General features: G+C 41.5%; 1 long non-coding RNA gene across 3 annotated transcripts in view; it reads left to right on the top strand.

The window, feature by feature from the left end:
• Positions 1-16,764, top strand: part of LOC133655649 (uncharacterized) — a 118,463-nt gene that overhangs the window by 94,065 nt on the left and 7,634 nt on the right. For 2 of the 3 annotated variants that reach the window (XR_009827024.1, XR_009827022.1), the window contains one exon: positions 9,776-10,396. This is a non-coding gene — a long non-coding RNA (uncharacterized LOC133655649). Of the gene's footprint in view, positions 1-9,775; positions 10,397-16,764 lie in introns of those variants that run through there. The other variant, XR_009827023.1, reaches the window with a different exon arrangement.

Here is a 16,764-nt window from a genome sequence, read left to right as displayed (position 1 = left end):
ATGTCTGATAATGGCTTTTTTGCCGATATCCGATATTCCGATTTTGTCAAACTCTTAATTACCGATTCCGATATCAACCGATACCGATATATATAGTCGTGGAATTAACACATTATTGTGCCTAATTGTGTTGTGATGCCCCACTGAATGCCCTAAACAATATAACAAGGGTTTCCAAAATAAATCAACTCAAGTTATGGAAAAAAATGCCAACATGGCACTGCCATATTCATTATTGAAGTCACAAAGTGCTTTTTTTTTTTAAACATGCCTCAAAACAGCAGCTTGGAATTTGGGATACTCTCTCCCTGAGAGAGCATGAGGAGGTTGAGGTGGGCGGGGTTGGGGGGCGGGGTTGAGGTGGGGGGGTAGGAGATAGCGGGGGTGTATATTGTAGCATCCCGGAAGAGTTAGTGCTGCAAGGGGTTCTGGGTATTTGTTCTGTTGTGTTTATGTTGTCTTACGGTGCGGATGTTCTCCCGGGATGTGTTTGTCATTCTTGTTTGGTGTGGGTTCACAGTGTGGCGCATATTTGTGACAGTGTTAAACTTGTTTATACGGCCACCCTCAGTGTGACATGTATGGCTGTTGACCAAGTATGCATGGATTCACTTGTGTGTGTGAAAAGCCGTAGATATTATGTGACTGGGCCGGCACGCAAAGGCAGTGCCTTTAAGGTTTATTGGTGCTCTTTACTTCTCCCTATGTCCGTGTACACAGCGGCGTTTTAAAAAGTCATACATTTTACTTTTTTAAACCGATACCGATAATTTCCGATATTACATTTTAAAGCATTTATCGGCCGATAATATCGGCAGTCCAATATTATCGGACATCTCTCGAGACAATGATTTTAAATACAAGTGTTTTAAGTTAAGAGTTATGTCACAGAACCAATTAAGCTCGTAAATTGAGGTACTACCCTCTTTGTTTTGTCATTTATTTATTTTTTTATATTCTTGTGATATTTCACTAAAAATGCATTAATCAACAATGTGTTTTCCATGTATTTGTACTACTCCAAAACAATATCCTCAAGACCTCCGTCGGTCAGTGTTGACCATGGATAGTGTCTTGGCTGACTGCTCGACTGGAACAGCGTCGTCTGTGACTGAAGAGACCGATGTGGGACTGGCAGTCTTTCGCGCAGAGGTCACAGCGATGAAGGGTGTCTGGTCTGTAGGAGTGGTGGCCTCCTGCGGGTTCGCTTGTCTGCTGTTGTCTGCCTCAGTTTCTCCTCTCATGCCCTCAGATGTTGAGTCAGGGTACTCTTCCACTTGGATCGGTTGGCTGCGGTGTTTTCCGAAGACTTTGTATTATACCAACAGCCTTCATGTCTCTTTTCAGGACATCCTTTTAGCGCAGCTTTGGGCACCCAATGTTCCTCCTTCCCGACTTATGCTCCCCATAGAGAATATCCTTGGGGATTCTTACGTCGTCCATGAGGTGAACATGACCCAGTCAGCGGAGTCTGCGATGTCTAAACAGGGTGTACATACTGGGGAAACCGGCGCGGGATAGGACTTCGGCATTGGTTACCCTGTCCTGCCAAGATATGCCTAGGATGCGTCGTAGGCTTCTCATATGGAAAGAGTTGAGACGTTTCTCCTGTCTTGCATAAGTTGTCGAGGTTTCGCTGCCATATAGCAGCCTGCTGATGACACATGCATTGTACACTACCACCTTGGTCACACCAGTCAGCCTGGGGTTTGTCCACACTGGTGTTGTAAGGCGAGCAAGTGTGGTGGCTGCCTTCCCGATTCTTTTGTCAACCTCAGCGTCAAGGGAGAGGTTGTCGGTGACTGTGGAGCCGAGGAATGTGAACTGCTGGATGACGTTGAGTTGGTAGTCGTTGATGTAGATGGCTGGCTATGACTCTGACTCCTGTGCAAAGACGTTGGTCTTCTTAAGGCTGATTGTTAAGCCGAAGTCCTTGCAGGCCTGGGAGAAGCGGATCACCAGGGACTGTGATTGTTGCTTTGTGTGTGTTGCCATAGCCGCATCGTCGGCAAATAGTATGTCTCTGACGAGAACGTCACAAGTTTTGGTCTTGGCCCGGAGACGGAAAGAGTTGAAGAGCCTGCCGTCTGATCTGGTTCGCAAGTAGATTCCTTCTGTTGACGTGCCGAATGATTGCTTGAGCAGCAGAGCGAAGAAGATGTCGAAAAGTGTTGGAGCGAGGACGCAGCCTTTTTGGACGCCGCCATTGATGCTGAAATGTACTGTCCCCTTCATATCTGTGTGGAAGGACTCGATCAAGCTCTTGAGTTTGGGTGGGCAGCCAATCTTGGAGAGAAGCTTGAAAAGTCCATCCCAACTGACCATGTCAAATGCTTTGGTGAGGTCGATGAAGGCGATGTACAGAGGGACATGCTGTTCTCTGCACTTCTCTTGTAGTTGTCTCAAGGAGAACACCATATCTATGGTAGATCTCTTGGCGCGAAAACCACACTGAGACTCCGAGTAGACTCGCTCAGCCAATTTCTGCAGACGGATCAAGATGACCCTGGCAAAGACTTTGCCAACAAGGCTGAGGAGGGAGATGCCTCTGTAGTTGTTGCAGTCACTTCTCTCTCCCTTGTTCTTGTAGAGCGTGATGGTCTTGGCGTCCCTCATGTCCTGCGGCACGGCCCCTTCGTCCCAACACTGGCATAAGACCTGGTGCAGCGGAAGTAGTAGGGTGGTTTTGCAATTCTTGATGAGGTCAGGTGGAATACCATCACTGACGGGGGCTTTGCCTGAGGCCAGGCTGTCAGTGGCCTTACTGAGCTCTTCGAGTGTTGGCTCTGCGTCAAGGTCTTCCATGGTTGGCAGGCACCCGATGGCATCAAGGGCTGAGCTGGACACAGTGTTCTGCCTGGAGTAGAGGTCTATGTAATATTCCACCCATCTCTCCAAAACAATATACAATATTTGTTATCTAAAATGTTGTGTTCTATTTTGGGCTACAGTATAGGGCACCAATTCAATTGATTTCAACTATAGAAGTTGATTTTATAAAAGTGTTTTGAGTTAAGAGCTCCGTCACAGAACAAATGAAAGGGAAACAGCACTTTTTTTGGAATTCACAATCCCTTTGTAAGACAAGAACATATACGTTTTTTGTTTTTTTATGCATTCTAATTTGTAAAGAAAAAAAAAATGGGAGTGACGAACAATGAAGCTAATGGGAGTATTCAATTGCACCAATAAAGCTCATTTTCTGCACATTCATGTTATCATGCTCCCACTACCTGTGTGCAATGTGTTGAACCAGCAGCACACATCTTTAATCTGTAACACCTTTTCTGAATCTCAATCAAGACAGTAGAAACGTTTTTAGCACACTGACACTTAATTCTGTGCACGAGGCTGTGGGTTGCATCACCAGCACATTATGCAAGAAAATGCATTTTTCCATGTAAGAGATATATTGTAGTAATATATTTCCTAAATAAAAAAACTAATGACATTATAAAAAAAAAAACGTCAGCAGACAACAAAACGCATCAATTGAATGTATTTTAATCAGCCCAATAAGTCATCCAGCAGCTATAAAATTATAAAAGGAAATTGCTAAATATAACATATGTCTGATATTTTTTTATTTCTGACCGTCCAAAATGTTGACACACACACGTAGGACGGAGGTCTGTTCATCATCTGTCTTTGCAGCGCAATCACTGATCCTGCAGCCATGTGTGGAACTTTCAGTTTGCACACGTGCTAAATGAAACGCAAAATAGTGCTCGCAAAACAGTGATGAGTGTTAATAAACCACGTCGCGCATGCTAACGAATAATATTTGCATTTTATTCTCCCGCTAGTGTGGCCGTTTTGGTTATCAGCATATATTTTGCATAGTAATAAAGACAGAGACCTAAGATGTATTGCCCGCCTTCTGCTCACTTAACAGACGCAATCCACTTTGTACACATTTAGTAGATCAGCTTTGCGTGTGCTATCAGGTTTGCACCTGTTTTAGTACGCGCTATGGTTGTACGGTATGCCGGTACTAATAAAGTACCGTGGTACTATATAATTAAAAACAATACTATACTGCCTTTGAAAAATGCTGGTACTTTTTTACAGTCAAAACTGCCCACAACGCATAAACTAATGCAAGTGAAATGACAGAATTTTGTAAAAAAAATCCTACAATTAGTTTTTTTTATCAATGTGTGTTTTACCTGCTACATGTCTTAGCTGTGTAGTTTTAGCCGTATTGTTTTTAGTATTTACTTATTATTGTATATGTCTTGAAGCCTCACTTGAGAACTTTCAGTTTTGGTTGATTTTGGCGGCGCCAGATAGTATTTTGCCAGAAAAAGACTACATTTCCCATGAGTACTAGCGCATATAGCGTCAAACTGACATGATGTCCGCTGTAATATTGGCACAAATATTACGTCTCTAATGGCTATGCTGATGTTAACTAGCAGACACTATTAAGAAATGATCTTGGATTGCGCTACAAACATGACGCGATTGCCCAGAATGTATCGAAAGAAAGACTGATTGGAGATTTTTTCAAAGGAAGTGAAACTATTACGCTGGTGGCTATTTATTGCTAAGGAATTTAAGGATTTCACCATCTGCGGTCCGTAATATCATCAAAAGGTTCAGAGAATCTGGAGAAATCAGCTGCGATCCCTCAGGCGGTACTGCATCAACAAGCGACATCAGTGTGTAAAGGATATCACCACATGGGCTCGGGAACACTTCAGAAAACCACTGTAAGTAACTACAGTTTGTCGCTACACCTGTAAGTGCAAGTTAAACTCTACTATGCAAAGCGAAAGCCATTTATCAACATCACCCAGAAACGCCGCCGGCTTTGCTGGACCCGAGCTCATCTAAGATGGACTGATGCAAAGTGGAAAAGTGTTCTGTGGTCTGATGAATCCACATTTGAAATTTTTTTTGGAAACTGTGGACGTCTTGTCCTCCGGACCAAAGAGGAAAAGAACCATCCGGACCGTTATAGGCGCAAAGTTCAAAAGCCAGCATCTGTGATGGTATGGGGGTGTATTAGTGCCCAAGACATGGGTAACTTACACATCTGTGAAGGCGCCATTAATGCTGAAAGGTACATACAGGTTTTGGAGCAACATATGTTGCCATCCAAGCAAGGTCTTTTTCATGGACGCCCCTGCTTATTTCAAGACAATGCCAAGCCACATTCTGCAGGTGCTACAACAGCGTGGCTTCGTGGTAAAAGAGTGCGGGTACTAGACTGGCCTGCCTGTAGTCCAGACCTGTCTCCCGTTGAAAATGCGTGGCGCATTATGAAGCGTAAAATACGGCAACAGATACCCCGGACTGTTGAACAACTTAAGCTGAACATCAAGCAAGAATGGAAAAGAATTCCACCTGAAAGGCTTCAAAAATTGGTCTCCTCAGTTCCCAAACATTTACTGAGTGTTGTTAAAAGGAAAGGCCATGTAACACAGTGGTAAAAATGCCCCTGTGCCAACTTTTTTGCAATGCGTTGCTGCCATTAAATTCTACGTTAAGGATTATTTGCACAAAAAAAACCAAGTTTCTCCGTTCAAACATTAATTATCGTGTCTTTGCAGTCTATTCAATTGAATATAAGTTGAAAAGGATTTGCAAATCATTGTATTCTGTTTTTATTTACGATTTACCCAACGTGACAACTTCACTGGTTTTGGGTTTTGTACTTAAAAGAAAAGGAAAACAATCATACCCAAGACTTGTAGAAGGATTTAAAAACAAATAAATCAGCAAGCAAGCAGGAGCAAAGAGGGACACCTCTGCACTCCTTGGAAGCAGGAGGTAATTACATGTTATTATGAATGTGCCTGTTACTACTGTAAATTACATATATACTTACTTGTTTATTAAACATTGGTGGAGGTTTTTTTTAGGTGTTTTAGAGCGCTTATAGGCTGAATAGAGTGACTTCCATTGGCTCCATTGTTAACTGACTTTTGCTCACGTTTATTCACAAGTTAGAATGTATTAATAAAAGAAAAACATAAGTGTGCTTGTCTCACATAAATGTTATGAATTATAGGCAACATTCCAGAAAATGCAGTCTCCCTTTGAGATCTTAAATTGAGGTACTATGGGATATCTCAAAAAAACAGATTTTACTGCATTTTTTTCAACTACACTTCTTTTTGTTGTAGGGTTGTACGGTATACCAGTATTAGTATAGTACTGCGATACTAATGAGTCATATTCGGTGAAGAGTACGGTCCGATTCTGTAACGACTTGGTATCGGATTGATACCCAAATTTGTGGTATCATCCAAAACTTATGTAAAGTATCAAACAACAGAAGAATAAGTGATTATTACATTTTAACAGAAGTGTAGATAGAACACGTTAAAACAGAAAATAACCAAATATTAACAGTAAATGAACAAGTAGATTAATAAATAATTTTCTACCACTTGTCCTTAATAACTTTGACAAAATAATAGAATGGAAAATGACACAATATGTTACTGCATACGTCAGCAGCTAAATTAGGAGCCTTTGTTTGTTCACTTACTACTAAAAGACAAGTTGTCTTGTATGTTCACTATTTTATTTAAGGACAAACTTGCAATAAGAAACATATGTTTAATGTACCCTAAGATGTTTTGTTAAAATAAAGCCAATAATGCAATTTTTTGTGGTCCCCTTTATTTAGAAAACTACCAAAAAGTATCGAAATAATTTTGGTACCGGTACTGGTACCAAAATATTGGTATCGGGACAACACTGGTTTGTTGTATTCTGTTGTCCTTACAGATATAATTATATTAAAAGTTAATCAGCTGTATTTTAAGGGAAACTATTACAGTACAGCTGTCACCTAACAAAAATGTTTTTAAAAATTAAAAAATGGGATAATTACTTGCCAAACAGTATTGTAAAAGTAGTGCATGCATTCCCAATTTTTTTAAATAAATACAACGAAGCAGTTTGAAATCCTGAGGGACATTGTATATGTACAAGAGGAAGCCTATCACATTGCATTAACTGTAGTTTTTGTTCCACCAATTACAAAGAGAAAGGTTATCTTTCCTGTACTACCTGCCAGCCATCATGCCTACCGCTTGCTGTCTGGCTGCCAGGCCTTTTTCCATTTTTGCCTGATGAGGCTGGCGCTGGCCGGCCCTTTTTTTTCAATGAGGCTCCTCACTTTCACTGCACAGCGTGCTGACACACACACACTGCCAGCTAGGCTTTCCTCCCTGCACACCCCCCAAACCCAGCAGGAGCCACAACAAGATGTAAACTAAGCTAGCACAACCCCCCAACACGCCCTGCTCCATTATTCATCTGCCCTCTTTAATGAGTTTTCCATCCACCCTTACAATTAAAAGAAATGATTGCGCTTGATCACGTTAATGTAATTGCACTGACGCCTTTGTCTGAATGCTTGCCTGTGTGTTACATAGCAAAGCCAGCCACAAGGTACTTTAAACCGGACATTGCAATGATAAATGAGTCCTGATTTGTGCATATGGTCCAAACAGTGGGCTGCAACATTAACATAAATGTATTTTTGGACTAAAAGAAACAAACCACGACTAACAAAACTTTTGTTTCATTATCAATCCATGTCTGAACAGTTCCTTTGTTCTGAAAGTTACACATTGGACAACTTGCATGTGAATCCCACAGCTAATATGTTTGTTTACACATCTTGATCCCGAAGAGGAGGACAGCTAAATATTTGATGGCTTCTTCGAGTTACTCAAAAGCAGCCACCCTTGTGACCCAACACCACATTTGGATGTTTGTGCACGTCCACTCATTGTTTAACAACTCTACATCACATTTGCACAAGCATGGCTAACTATATAGCATTGTCTTATATGCCATCCCTCAGTTAATGGCCAGGCGTGTCAGCTTACAGCTAAAAAGCAATTTACAGTGGAAAAAATAACATGTAGTGCCTCTGGTAAATTACCTTTATTATGACTGATACTGTTACAGAATGTAACAGACACCAGCATACAGTATGTTGCATCTTAAACACAACACAGCAGATCAGCTGTGGCATTAGTAAAGTTAAGTAGTATTATACAAAATTATATATAATTAACTCACAGAAATGAGTGACGGCAGATGCAGGAAATATATACCACCGCAATGGGCCAAATATAAAACTGTATTTTTTCCTCAGTAAAAAAAAGTCTAAAAAGGACAGGTTGTCTTATATTTGGGGTATAAATATTTATTAGGGCTGTCAAATGATTAAAATATTTACTTGTGATTAATCACAGCTTGTTCATAGTTCATTCAAAATGAAACGTGATTAATCGCAGATGAACATAACTTTTCGGTAACACTTTAGTATGGGGAACATCCATCCATCCATTTTCTACCGCTTGTCCCTTTTGAGGTCGTCGGGGGTGCTGGAGCATATCTCAGCTGTATTTGGGCGGAAGGCGGGGTACACCCTGGACAAGTCGCCACCTCATCGCAGGGCCAACACAGATAGACAGACAACATCCACACTCACATATTCTAAGTCAGTGGTCCCCAACCTTTTTGTAACTGCGGACCGGTCAACGCTTGAAAATGTGTCCCACGGACCGGGGGGTGAGGGGGGGGGATTTAATTTTTTAATTTATTTTTTTATTTTTTTTGTCATAAAAAAATACAATCATGCGTGCTTACGGACTGTATCCCTGCAGACTGTATTGATCTATATTGATATATAATGTAGGAACCAGAAATATTAATAACAGAAAGAAAGAACCCTTTTGTGGGAATGAGTGTGAATGAGTGTAAATGGGGGAGGGAGGTTTTTTGGGTTGGTGCACTAATTGTAAGTGTATCTTGTATTTTTTATGTAGATTTAATTGAAAAAGTATTTTTAATTTTTTTTAATTATTTTTTTACATTTCTTGTGCGGCCCGGTACCAATCGATCCACGGACCAGTACCGGGCCGCAGCCCGGTGGTTGGGGACCACTGTTCTAAGTAACAAAGACTTAATTTAGAGTTATTTGGTTAGGGTTGGGGTTGGGGTTGGGGCTAGGGTTGGGGTTAGGGTTTAGTTTAGTTTAGTTTATTATGGATCCCCATCAGTCCACACCTGTTAGGCCTTGGCAAAAATGAGGACTCAGTTGCAGACGGGAAACAATTGACGCAGGCTTTTATTCAACAGTTTCTGAGAACTCTCTTCAGATAGAGTGAATAAACAAATGGCTACAAACTCTATACTAGACACACTAGAGTAAAAAGGAAACGTAGCACAGGGCAAAAAAACAATAAACGAAAAATCACTCCAGAGGGAGGGAGAACAGGTGATAGCAAAATCTACACAGATCTAATAATTTAAAAAAAAACAATCTACGATTAACTATACTAAAAGAAAATCGATCACAAAGAGGATACAAAAAGCTTTGAGCAAACTACACTATAAAGGGCTAAGGAAACTACAAATTAAAGCACTCCAAGAGGAAGGAAAAAACAAGGCAGAGCACTATGAAACTAGCTAAAGAAAAACTGACCAAAAAACTTTAGCAACTCAAAATCACTCTTCTTCAGAGGGTACAAAGAAATTAAGGAATAAAGCGAGGCTGGGGGCCAAATACTTTTGGCAATATAGTATATGTATGTATGTGTGTATAAATATTGTTACTTTACATGCAATCGGCTTTTGGCCCCTGGCCAAATTTTTTAGGCCCCAGAGTAAAAAAGTTTGGACACCCCTGGCCTATATCAATTTTATGAATAAAATACCATCTTTTGGAATCAGTGTTATCATCCATGATCCAGGACCAATCTAACCCTCACCCCTCCGCCTTGTGTTTTATTCACAGTCACTCACTACCTCTGCAGCTGCAAATTCACCCCCTGCCGGCCCTTGCATTTTCTTCTGACTGTGATTGACACGCACAACCTCATGACACATCGTCTCAGCAGCAAGTTGGCGTGATGGTAGGGGCACCCAGCGTCCACTCCGTTGACTTGACATGGAAATGAGAGGTCGTATAGATTAGAAGCAAAGTGGCAAGGTTTTTCTGGATCGCACATTGCTCATAGCAAATTCCACCTTTGTCTCACAATGCCACCACATATACATTTTATGTAATACAAACAATTATGTATTCCATTACCACCAAAATTAGCAATAATTGAATTGTACACTACTTTAATTATTAAACCAAAATAATGCATGTCAAATAACACATAAAAATGCTTGCTAACACAGTCAAAAGTGACAATTGTAAGGAAAACAAGGCATGCTGGGAAACGCTTGCTTCACAGACACATGCTTAAATGTGCCACATCTTCCAGATTCTGCGGAAAACTCCAGGAAATTACCCTTGTCCCGGATACTAAAGTTATTTTGTGTTTATATGAACTATTGTAGCTTTTTCCCGAATGTTGAAAGAATAACGAGGAGATGAAAGTCAATCAACAATCACTTTATTAAAACATCAACCCCACACAAAGCGTCTCTCTTTCATTGTATTGCCCCCTCTGCTCAGTACGCTCAACAGTCACAACACATTTATGGACTTTCAGACTGTCGGAAAATAGAACTCTTCAATGAGGAATATACGCAGATATTTTCAACAATGCACATTTCCTCCACACCAGTAATAACAGAAAGTGGCAATAACATGTTGTATCTTTAAAGTCAGCACACATTTACAGGCAAACAGGAATTGTTTTGTGGTGCGTCTTATACGAGGCATGAACGACATTTGGGATACCAGGGCGTTGTTGTCAATTAATCCTGTTCGGCCCCCCCATCTAGAGTGGGCTTTGAATTTTGTCCCTGTGTACTATTTAGTTTGACAGACTGTCACAAGGTGACGGGATAGTTCTGCAAAAATTGCCCCTCCCATATGTATACAGTACATCACAGTTTTGCTTTATTTTAGTTTGATCATCCAGTGCTTATCTTGAGCTCACATGTGTTATTTGAACTTTCTTTGTTTGTGTAAACAGGTTCAACTTTGGAGCTTCCACTGCACAATGTATGTTGTATAATATATTTTTTTGGGTAAGAGTAATTATTTACTGGGAAAAAAACTTGAATATGTTATTTTATATTTGTCATTATCCCACATGACATGTTTGGACTCTAGTTATTATCCTGTCTTTCAACTATTATTTCCTGTATATAGACTCTTTTTTTTTGTTATTTTTAGTTCCTGTTTGTCACAGACTTTTCTTATATCCCCTATGTCTTTTTGTTTTCGGTGCACTTCCCTGCTGCACTATTTTGTTCATACTACTAGCATTTTCCGTAATAGAAGGATTTCGTAGCTGCACATTGCATGCCGTCTCTGCACCCTGGGGTCTAAACCAACAATTATTGTACACTCCTCTTCCTATACATGTTATCCCTAATAGGAGCCTATAGAAGTGTATATATATACCATACAAGGTAGAAATACTGTACATTGATGTGCACTGTCTTACCCCTTTCCCATTGTTTGCACACATTCCCCCTTTACATGTGACTTTATGAACATTTTGCTCTCTCTGTTCATACCGTGGATTTGAAGTAGGCCCACGCCAGCCCCTTTTAAAATATGTGTCTGTAGAGACATTGTACTATAAACAGACCAAGAGTGACGGGGTGAAGGAGAGACAAATGTATACAAATGCGCGACCCTGCAATTACGTGCCTCGTCATGAAATAACATCTTATCTTTGACTACGTGAAACTCAAACTGAACAAATGTTTATTGTGCACTCAATAGTACACTTTTGTATAAGCTGTCAGTGTAAATCTTTAGTTACCCAATTTTTGTAAGGCAATGCTAAAGCTGTGTCATAATTGCACTGAGCGTTGTATAATTCTGATGTAGGTATTATAAGAATGCCACCACACTTGCACGGCCTGTTTACACATAGCATGGTAAAGTGAAAGCAAACTTGATATTTATTTAAGTGTAGTCAACACAGTTAAGAATGTGATCTGTATCGAAATCATTAAGGTGAGTTGAGCAGGGAATATGAGGAGATGAGCTCTCTATTTACAGGCTTCTAATTACCTTATCAGAGCTTCACATTAGCTGTCCAACTTTTGCATTATTCTTCACCATTTTTTTTTTAGTCGTGCTTCTTCCACCATATTTCCCCCGGGGTCTCTCTCTGAATCCCCTAAATAATGCACACAGACTGAAGGACTTGAAGGGGCTCTATGATGGATTACACTCCCATTTCTATTGGGATGGTGTTTCCCTTTTTTTTAATAGTATATTTATTATATCCTTACTGGCACAATACTGTCAGGTGAGTATTTACATATCTATATTTACACCCTAAAGCCTTTTTTCCCCCACTGTGGACTTCTGGTTTGCATCCCACTGGATGCCTGTCTTTCAGCCTGGCCTCCCTTTCCTGTGATGTGACATCACCAAAGGCATTAACAACCAACTTTGCACCTGTGCCCCCACCTGATCAGGCAGGGGGCCGCGTTAGCACCAGGTTCTTCTCTTCTGGTAGTTGTATGTGTTGCATCGGTGTATGTAGCGACACCTCAGCCAATGGAAGCTAGATCGCAGGCGATGGAGGATCTTAGCGGTGTCACAGGGATCTGTCCCCGTGGCTTCCTGGATCTTTTGCAGCACTCGCCTCTTCACCTTGCGGGAAACTGAGAGCTGGAAGACATCACGGTCGCCGACCGGGTCCTTCCAGCGGCGAAAGAGGATATCGTTGTACCAAAGGAGGCTGGGCCGTTGGGAGTAGTGGGCCTTTAATGCAGGTTGTTGACTCGTCATATACCCAGCTGTGGACACAGCTGATAACTGGGTTTACCTATTTGCTAATACTGAAGCTGCGCCAGGATCGCGCCTTCGCCGTTTTGTGTCATAGACCGTCACCGGGGTCACCTGCATCGCTGTTATCGGATCACCACTTTCTTCTTTTTTAGGTAACTTTTTTAGGTAACTGTGTTACGTGTACAGGAGGGAGGAGACGGCACAGACAGGAGGGACGTTGTTTAAACTCTATTTTTATTTATATATCTACACAATATATATAAATCAATAAATGAAGTGTGATAACTAGTCAAGAATGTGTGTGGTGCGCGACTATGTGTAGGATTTAACTGTAGTGTGTTACCCTTAGTGTTGAGCGAGAGGCGGAAGTCCAATAGGGGCGGGGCAGGCTCGTAGGTCCGTGAGACAGGCAGGAAGTCGGGCGTCATAGGTCCGTGTCCAGGCGGGAGGTCGAGATCCAAGAGGCAGCCAGGGGACCAAAGGGAACGCCAGAAGACGAGACACACAGCTCCTAACGTGGGAACGAAGGCAGGCTGCAGGGAGGACACGAGACAATTCAACACGGCGGGGAAGAAACACAGAGAGAGAATGTATAGAGCTTGGTTAGTCGGCTTACTGTACGGGAACAGATGACTACGTTCTGGCGCGGGATAGCATGTTGTGCAGGCTTATGAAGGCAGGTCCTCTGATCAGTGACAGGTGCGCCGATTGCTGGCGATTGATTGCAGCTCCTTGCTGCAGCCGGACTGGCACGCGCTCGGCGCGCTACCGGATGTGCGTTTAGCACAGCGCACACATAATTGCGCACTGGTGTGCGCTCGGGCCGTGACACTCTGCTCCTCACTAATGTGATGGCATGGTTTGTCTGATGGGCTCTTGCCAGGGTTCTTCTCCGTGTAGAACCCTTTCATCGCCAGCTGCAGCATAGAGGGACACCGTAGTCCTCATTTTCCAGCTGGGTGCAGTGCAGCAGCTTCTGAGCTCAGGTACAGCACGGCCCTAGCTACATCAACCACATCCTTCCACTTGGACTACAAGTCCAGTCTGATGATACAAAAGGTTCTTCTGTGTCAGAACTTGCGGTCCACCTGCAGTGCGGCCACAATCATAGGGGGAGTCTTTGCACAACGCATCTTGGCCAGAGTCGTGTTTAAAGAGTGTATGGCCAACTAAACAACAGGCGCCATGTTTGCTACCAAGGAGGAAGTGTGCGGCTGTGCCCAGGAACATGCATTACGGTCGTTAGTTTTCCTGACAAAATAAACAATTTAGTTTAAAATATATTCCAGCTCATGAACTTATAATAAAATGTGCTTTTATTTCATCAAAATATAATTTTGCGTCCATATTTGATGCGCTCTGCTGCAACGTTCCCTCTCAGGTTGCACACTGCACACAAAATCAAATCCAATCTGAACTCTAAAGCAAATAAACACACAAGAATTTCTTCTGTATGATTTTGCAATGCAACTGGGAGTGACAGGTGAACAACACAAGAGATAAGGCCACTGCTCAGTGGCCTTGTGTTGTGTCCGCCCTGAGATTGCTAGGTCGTGAGCTCAAACCCCGGCCGAGTCATACCAAAGACTATAAAAATGGGACCCATTACCTCCCTGCTTAGCACTCAGCATCAAGAGTTGGAATTGGGGGTTAATCACCAAAATTATTCCTGAGCAGTGAGCACCATCATCCCCTCACCTCCAAGGGGGTAGAACAAGGGGATGGGTCAAATGCAGAGGGTAATTTCACCACACCTAGTGCGTGTGTGTGACTATCAGTGGTAATTCAAACGATCACTTTATTGAGCAGAACTGTTTATTGTCGGCTGTAACCAAACCGAAAAACATTAGTAAAAAACTTTTATCTACCAAATGTGGTCATTTTCTGCTGTACAAACCAGGCCAAAAGCAACTCTTTGTCATCTGTCATATCAACAGCAGCCACTCGCTCTCTCTCACTTGCGCCAACACACACACTCATGGCACTTAGCCATGATGATGCGTTTATGGCCACACAAAAAACTCCAAAGCCACACATAAACTGTAAATGCCAGGTCGTTACACTATGACTCCCCAAACAGATGTGTGCTCATTTATTAAGAATGTTCATTTATGGATATTAATCATGAAATGTTGTTACTAGATTACAGAAATGCTCATAGAAATATATATTTCACAGACAGAAAGTTACAGGAATGTACACTTTATCCAGTGCTTGCATCTCATTGTGCAACATGTGAATGTTTTTAAGGGAACTGAATGTGATCTCTGAAAGGGGTACACATTATTTACAAAGCATGCAGGAACCGCCCACCCCCAGACATTCAATAATAGTACACAACTCATGAAAAACAAGATTTTTATTTTTTATTGTAAGTGGGCTAAGTCACTTATATTAGAAATAATCTCATGGAAATGACTGCTGTTACTTAATTATAAGACACTTTTTATTGTTCCCAAACGTAAGATAACTCACACACAGTTGTAACCATGTGACATGACAAATACAGTAACTGCTTAGTGTGTCCAATTTCCATGGTAAAAACCCACTAAAACCTACAGTCCAGAGTTTTATGGTTCCTGTAAGTGAGTTAACTGCACACGTATGGTTCAAATATGATATTCCCTGTCTTTTGGTCTATACTTTTCTTAATAGCACTTCAGTGATGTTGGTTTATTCATTGAAGTGAGCTAACTGACCAAAATTGTCTCCTAATTGAAGCAAAATAACAACCATTATCTATACCTGTCAATTGATGTAGAAGCCCGAAAAGCACACTAAAACGCTGCACTCTCATCACTCTGGGTCCTGGTTAGAGTGTCCGCCCTGAGATCGCTAGGTCGTGAGTTCAAACCCCAGCCGAGTCATACCAATGACTATAAAAATGGGACCCATTACCTCCCTGCTTGGCACTCAGCATCAAGGGTTGGAATTGGGGGTTAAATCACCAAAATGATTCCCGAGCGCAGCCACCGCTGCTGCTAACTGCTCCCCTCACCTCCCAGGGGGTTGAACAAGGGGATGTGTCAAATGCAGAGGTTAATTTCACCACACCTAGTGCCTGTGTGACTATCAGTGGTACTTTAACTTTAACTTTCACGGTTCAAAAAAGTATCAATGTGTGTTACATGCATGTTGATGATACTAGAATTATAAAAATGTGGATGTAAGGCTACACAAAGTATGTGAGATGGTTAACTCGGGTCAGGTGTTTAATACGTAGCTACTTCTCAAATTACATTTTTAATTTGATTCCGTCTCACAACTGCTCATTCGGCAGACAGAGCAACTGTCTCGCTCCCTTTTTCACTAACTTTGCCGTAGCAAGAGTCGGTGTTGGTTAAAAAGAATATCATCTCTACTCAGTGGCGTGATACAGGGGGGAAAGGTGATGACAATTCTAAGGGGCCCACGTTGCCAAAAACGCACGGGCAGTAAATGGGTTAGAGGGGCCCACACCGATATTCTTTCAGGGGCCTTAGAATTTCTAGCAACTTTCATGTCCGTATTTCTTTTTATATTAGTTTACCTTAATCTATTTAGGAGCATATGGGTTTTCCTAGAATACAAGCCCAGCCTGGTGCCTTGAGGTCCTAAACTGTAGTCACAGTGATGACGTCACACTGCAGAAAACTGTCTCTCACTCTGTGTTCAGGAGGCTCCATCATGTGGTTATGTGCAGGGCAGTCAAACAACATAACCTGTAAAAATATCTCTGCTCTCTTAGTGATTCACCTATTTTAAATGTTTTTCATTTGTTACTCTTAAAAAAAATAATTCAAAAAATATTATTTTATTTGAAAAATTATTTGCAGATATTTTGCTTTGTATTTTCTTATTGGCATCTAGTATAACATAAAAATTACTCGCTGACCCCATCTACTGGTCGGTCACATTATTACAAAAGTTAAAGCTGTTTTGACGCTTTAAATAAAGTACCGCCACTACGTTAACATTATTATCATTACATGTATAAAAAATGTGCCGTTATAGTTTCTAAGTCCTGTAAAACTGATAGGCTCCTACTTTATTAGAAGTGATATTATGGTAGGAAAAAAACAAGTTAC

This window comes from Entelurus aequoreus, linkage group LG08 (genome assembly GCF_033978785.1).
Source record: "Entelurus aequoreus isolate RoL-2023_Sb linkage group LG08, RoL_Eaeq_v1.1, whole genome shotgun sequence".
Taxonomy (NCBI): Eukaryota; Metazoa; Chordata; class Actinopteri; order Syngnathiformes; family Syngnathidae; genus Entelurus; species Entelurus aequoreus.
Note: the sequence above shows the minus strand (reverse complement) of the source record. Positions and strands in the feature narration are given on the sequence as shown.